The sequence below is a fragment of the Nicotiana tabacum genome, chromosome 3, assembly GCF_000715075.1.
Source record: "Nicotiana tabacum cultivar K326 chromosome 3, ASM71507v2, whole genome shotgun sequence".
In the NCBI taxonomy this organism is placed as follows: Eukaryota; Viridiplantae; Streptophyta; class Magnoliopsida; order Solanales; family Solanaceae; genus Nicotiana; species Nicotiana tabacum.
In genome coordinates, this window is record NC_134082.1 from 96234165 (window position 1) to 96241106 (window position 6942).

Here is a 6942-nt window from a genome sequence, read left to right on the forward strand (position 1 = left end):
GTAATGTTAGAGTAGTTCCTAGAGCTAGAAAACAAATGCAGCAATTTTTGATAGTAGAATAGCTTAGTATAGCTATTTTGTAATCCAGTAGATTAGTTGATGATGAGATAGTCAGCAGAGTTTTATGCTAGACTATTTGTAAAGACTGATCTTTGATGATTAATACAAAAGAAGTTAGTTACCAAAAAAATAAGAAAAATGGGAGATGTATAAAAGAAAAGGGCAATGTACCCTCAAACCCATAACAGCCACTCATTCATCAAATCGATTCAGGAACGTTCCTGAGAGCCTCATTCTCGACAGCAGAGCACAGAATGTCAAACTGTGGCACCAGATCCTCTGTGTCCCCCAGGAGATTAACATCCGAAGAAATTTCATGAATACGGGCCTACCCTCCTGCACGAACCACCGAGTGGGTAATACCCTCCTCAAACATCCTAACATTATCAGGATCGAGGTCCGACTCAGATTCATAATCGTCGACCACAACGCCCTTTCCTCTTTCGACAGCTGAGGACGAAGCACGACCAGGTACGGAGGATGAGGGTACGTCTGAAACTACAACAGCAACCTCAGACATCTGGCCCTCCATCATGACAGGTTGCTGATCATCAACAGCAGCAGGAATTTTCGTCGACAGGGCAGATACGACAACTATCTTCATCTCTACGGGCAGAGCGGTATCAACCACCGCCCCAGATTCTGTCAAGGGAGAGTCGTCCAAGTGAATTACAGTTAGAGGGGCTGCCTCGAATTCCACTCGTCGCCTCTTAGACGACCCTTCTTCTTTCTTAGCGCGGGGAGACTCGCCCGTCTGACGAGCAACATGAGTCGGAACTTCAGTCTGAGAAGTGGCCTCCGCAAGAATAACCATAGTTGCCGACTCGACCTAAGTAGCCCTCGACAAAGGCCGAACGGCAGGTGCTGCAACAGGGCGAGTGGAAAATGCCGACTGACGAAAAGCCAATGGAGGAGCCCTCGCTCTCCGCATTCTCCCTGGCATCGACAAACAGCATATAAGAAACTAAGTAAAAAGAGAGGAAAAGTAACAAACAGAAACACATCTCCCACGAAGGGGCCTGCGTCCAAATTTTTCATAAAAGGCCGACCAGGTGCGAACCCCCGCCGTATGAGGAAGGATGGTACTCATCCACTTGCAGATACCTTCGACAGATGGAAGAGGCAAATTTTCGGCTGCAGAGACATAACAGGGTTTAGTACTGTAACGAAAAATGGTCGAATATATCTCCGACTAAAAGCATAAGAAACTTACATGCAAAGTTCCATTTCTCAGGGAACCCCATCGGATCCACCACAATGTACTCAGTCCGTATATAGAAATAATTCTCATAGAAATGATGGTTAGCCCTGTCGTCCATTTTCACCACCAGACTCTTCGACCCCCGAGTACGCATGTGAAACATCGTGCCACGGATAAGCTGAGGGGCAAAGATATTGAGCATGTAATCCAAGGTAATCTCACGACCGGCGAGCTTCGCAAACTTGAGCAACATAAGGAACAACTTGTACAGGTACAACAAAAGTTGGGGGCATACCTTATAAAAACGGCAGAAGTCTACCACCAGGAGAGGGAGAGGAAGTGTGTATCCAATAAGAAAGGGGTACACGTAAAATACACAGTACCCAGGACGGTCAAAATGAACTATGCCATTTCCTACCTCCGGTCGCATGTCGACGTAACCGGGGATCCCCCTCCTGGCTTTCAACTCTGCAATGTCTTCTTCTCTCATAACAGAAGGGATAGGCTCCGGCTCTACCCCGACACGACTGCTGAAGTCGGGCAGTTCTCTCCCAGGGTGAGGCAAAATCTCAACTACCGATGGGACCTCCTCATCTTCCACCGCATCTGCCCCTCCAATGGCCTGAGCAACACTTTTCGGTGCCGGAATTGTGACAGGGAGATCGGTGCGAGAGAAATCACTAGACATTTTATCTAGATGATGCGGCAAAAATACAACGGAAAGGAAGGATGAAAAATTTCAGTTAACTGAGAGCAAACGGAACTTGGAGTGTCAGGAGGAAAGTATATCTGCAGAATTCTTTCGAGTAAAAGGCAAAGAAGTGTGTCAATCGAGTGATGAGTTCCTTCTATTTATAAGAGACATAAATCCCCCAAGCACGAACCCCAAGAGTCACTAATCGAATTTGATAGGGCACGAAATGTTTCAGTTCCCCAAGAACGTGTGTCATAATGACGGTAACCACGAAATAACGCTTTGATACCAAACGACGTTTCGGTTCCGAAACAGCCTCAACGGTCCAAGGATATCGAAAGAACGCCGCCATCTCACTTAAAACCAAAGTAACATAACTAAGGAACGAGGAGTCAGATTTCACTTGAATTCGTAGTAATCATGATCCGTCTGCCAAGCCCGACAGGGAACGACACCAACAGACGGAGGGACTAACTGTATTGGTTAAAATCTGACCGTCATGGTCGAGCTGACCAACGTCCCGCCCAAGTGACAGGGTAGTAAAAGACACATGGCCCACTCTGCATCCCATTCTCGACACCCATCGAGTCAGAAGGAGAAATGTCTAAAGGACGACCAAGGCACACTTGGTGCGAGAGAGCGTCGGACCAAGTAAATGGCAAGGGTGTCTTGGCTATATATAGTAGGGAAAAACCCTCGATAAGGGGGGGGGGCTCTCCTTCCCATTCTCTCCTAAGCTCTCTTCTTGTAATCTTCAGAGGAAAGAAGTAATCTACGGAAAAATATGTAAAACTACGTCTCCCATCGATTGATGGGAGCCACAATGAAAAATTTCAATAAGATCGATTATATCTACTTTGTCTTATTTACTATCTATTCTGTTAGCTTATTGATCTGAAATTTATTATGTTTGACTAAGATTTACCCTTTCATCTTCTTTGATTGATTTATTCAAAAAGGTTCCGATATCTTTTGAGTCAAACACTTACCTTATTAATATGAAATAGAAAAGAACAAAAAACTTTTTTTTTATTTATAAATGTTGAGGTGATAAGGCATAGTTTGATTACTTGCTATTTGTCCGCTATATATCATATTCTTGTGCTACTTGCTTTTAAAAGTGGTAAATAAAAAATATTTTAAATGGTATACTGGGTCAGAGCTAAATACAGTAGGGAGATTCACTTGAAATTATTTGGCTAAAAAATTGTATTGAGCAAATACAGCAAAAACGAATTGTTTTGATCATACATAAGCCATTAAATTTCTTTGACCTAAGGGAAGATTCTAGAATAATATAAATGCCTTATAGAATAATATAAATGCCCTGTCAATTTAATAGGCTTAATGTATCTGCAAAAAAAAAAAAGAATTCATTTACTACTGAAAATTAGTCAATTGTTCTAACAGAAAAAAAATTAAAGAGTGGCCTAAGGGCATCTCCAATGCCAAATTTAGTGTAAAATTTGATATTTTTTTGCTCCAATGGAATACCAAATCTTGCACCATTATAGTGCATGAATAGTGTTGCACCAAATTTGGTGCAGCACTATTCATCACACCAAATTTAATTTATTATTATTTTATTCATCTTTTTATTTTTTTGAACTTTTAATTTATCATATATTGTATATATAATTAATTTTTATATTAAGATCTTTATAATTTTAATTTTATATCCTATTTTTTTGATATATTAATTTTTGTATATATTATATTTATATAAAATTATAAGTTAATTTTATTATTATTATAATTGTATAAAAAGAAATATAACCATTATTTAAAAATAAAAAATGCAAATGTAAGATATCTAATGTTGCTAAAATTGAAAAGTGAAAACTAAAATTTAAAAAAGAAAATTAACAATACATAAAATAAATAGACATTATAATTAAAGTACATCAAAGGAGGATACATTAAAATTGAAATTACATTTAAAAACATAAAACACAAGTTTAGTAAACCCCTATGTCATTTCCAGGTGCACCAAAATTATCAAAATACTAAGAGAACGGGGTAGAAGATTGTTGTGCTTGTGGTTGTTGAAATTATTGATTTCTTTTATCGATTATTCGTTTTTGTTCTTGTCGCAAAAATTCACGAAGATTTGGATCGTCAATGGAATTCAAGTTCGTCAATAAAATTTTATTTTCTTCTTTGTATTCTTTTTGTCTCGAAGCTTCATTTCTCGATTATTTTTCGGGATCCACGCTTTAATGAGGGTATGTTTCGTCGTCGATTTTGAATGTCACGAAATTTATTCCTTCGAATTGTTGATGAAATTAAAGGTCATGATATGTACTTCGAACAACGCGCTGATGCGGTGGGAAGATTTGGGTTATCCACTGTACAAAAAATTATAGTCGTGTTTAGAATGTTGGCATATGGTTTGCCAGCAGATGCCACTGATGAATATGTCAAAATTGGAGAGTCAATTGCAATTGAGAGCATGAAGAGATTTTGTCGAGCTGTCGTAGAGGTTTTTGGCGATCAGTATTTGAGATCAACAACAACTAACGGTGTTGCAAGTTTTCTGTACATCGATGAACAACGTGGTTTTCCAGGAATGCCAGCAGTTTAGATTGCATGCATTGGAAATGAAAAAATTGTCCAACAGCATGAGCTGGACAATATGCAGGTCGTAGTGGATCCCCAACAATTATTCTTGAAGCAGTAGCTGATTACGACCTTTGGATATGGCATGCATATTTTGGTATGCCCGGCACCAACAATGACATTAATGTTTTAGAATCATCACATTTATTCTCCAATCTCGCTAATGGTATTGCTCCTCCAGCGCGTTATGTTATTCAAGGAAAAGAATATGACATCGGTTATTATTTAGCTGACGGTATATATCCAAAATGGTCTATTATTGTGGAAACTATTCGGGAGCCACGTTCATCAAAGAAGAGATATTTTGCAATGAAACAAGAATCATGTCGAAAAGATATTGAACGTGCATTCGGAGTTTTGCAATCTTGTTTTGCAATTGTTGCAGGTCCGTCACGTTTTTGGAGAAAAGAGGTGCTACGTGATATAATGACCACATGTATTATACTGCACAACATGATAATTGAGGACGGGCGTGATTTTAATGCACCAATTGAAGATGCACGTGAATGTCCAGCTCCTACGGTAGAAATGACAGTAGATGAAAATCACCGATTTGAATAATTTTTAGCTCGACATAAAAAAATTAAGGATAAAGATGCACATTTCGCACTTTGTAATGCATTAATCGAGCCTTTATGGGAGAATAGAGGCGAAAGTTGAATATTTATGTGGTACTTAAATTAAATTTGACTATGATGTAATATTTATTTAATTATCTTTTATCAATAATTTCATTTTTAGTTGATTTATCCTTTAAAATAATTTGTAATAAATGATTATATAAGTGGTGAATGTGAATTATATATAATGAATATGTAAAAAAGAAAAAAGATAGTATTTGTTTGAAGGAAATAAAAAATGAAATTTAAATAGATGATAATAATATAATATAGAAGAGAGAGAAGAAATATTATTTTTTGGTATAAACAATGGTGTAATGGTTGAAATAAATTTGGTGTTACACTATTTTGGTGTGAAATTTGGTGTTAGGGTTGGAGATGACCTAAACAAAAATATAGGCTACAAATAATCCACCAACGACCTGAGATTAGATGTGGAATTCTTTGGTAGGTGCCAGGTGGATCGGTGGACTCGTCCGCTAGAAGTAATTTCAAGGGGTAGCTGCACAACACCATTTAAAGCACAAATAATTTTTAATTTTTTTCCGCATCTGTAGCGAATTAAGAACTTCTATCATTATTATTGCAAGATTGAAAGCTCTTGAATTTTGATATGAAAAGGTGAGTTCAAATCAAGTGGATATTGTTTGATCAAAAGATGTCAAAATATTTTTGATTAAAATAACTAATGATAATGATGAGGTCAATCTTAGTCAAGCATAATAAACCCTAGATCTGAAAATGAATCGGAAAATAATGAGTAAAAATAAAATAAGAGTGATCAATCTTTATTGCTATTTGTCATTTCTTCTTTTACGAGACAGAAAGGATGATCAATTTTGCATCCTTTTTGGCAAGAAATTGAAGGAGAGCAAAAAGAGAAAAAAGCCCCTCTCTCTTTGAGAGTCCCCCTATATATAGTTCTGGGACCCTTGCAATCTTCTTTGGCCGATGTGCCTTCACGTTGTGACTTCTTTTTTTTCGTTATTTGAATATTATTTTTAACTTAATGTACACTGTAGGTGCTTAGACCGAAGTAGGTCGTGATGTCTCTCGCTATCCCGCCACTTAGGTGGAATCTCAGCTGGGTCGGCTACTTTGGTCAGATTTTGACCTATACAGTTAGTCTATCCGTCCGTCAGGGTCATCTGTTGGTGGGCCCGACAAACGGATTATGATTTTGAACACTTAGGAGAAATCTGACTATTCGTGCCTTGGGCATAGTTTTTAGATCGAGACAATGGGACGGCGCTGTAATGATGTCTTTGGACCGCTGGGACCGTTCAGAACCGAAGCATTGTTCGATTTGAATCGTCGTTCGTGGCTACTGCCATTATGGCACACGTTTCCTGGGGATTGAACCGTTTCATGTCCTTATCAGTTTCGATTGGTGACTCTTGGGTTTCCCGCTTGGGGAATTTATGTCCCTATAAATAGAGAAAAAACACCATTCGATTGGCACACTTTCTTGCCTTTGTTGAAAGAGTTTTCTAGATCTTCCTCTTTTCCGATACTTTCAGATTTTCGATTCTCTTCGGTTAGCCGGAAATTTTCGTCCCAGTCACTTCTTTTTTCTTAAGCCATTTGTTCTATTAAATCGATATAAATGGCTGGTAGTTCTTCCCGTGCTGACAATCCTGCCGCAATTTCGGCGTCGGAAAGTGATGTTCCTGCTCCCGGAGGAGTGGAAGTGATAGAGGATGAGGGGGTTCCGACGGCGGCCGAAATATTGCCTCACCTTGGAAAGT

At 38.6% G+C, this 6942-nt stretch overlaps 1 pseudogene; it reads left to right on the top strand.

Moving 5' to 3' along the window:
• Positions 1 to 4182: 4182 nt before the first annotated feature.
• On the top strand, positions 4183 to 5234 carry LOC107804399 (uncharacterized; annotated as a pseudogene).
• The last annotated feature ends 1708 nt before the right edge of the window (positions 5235 to 6942 follow it).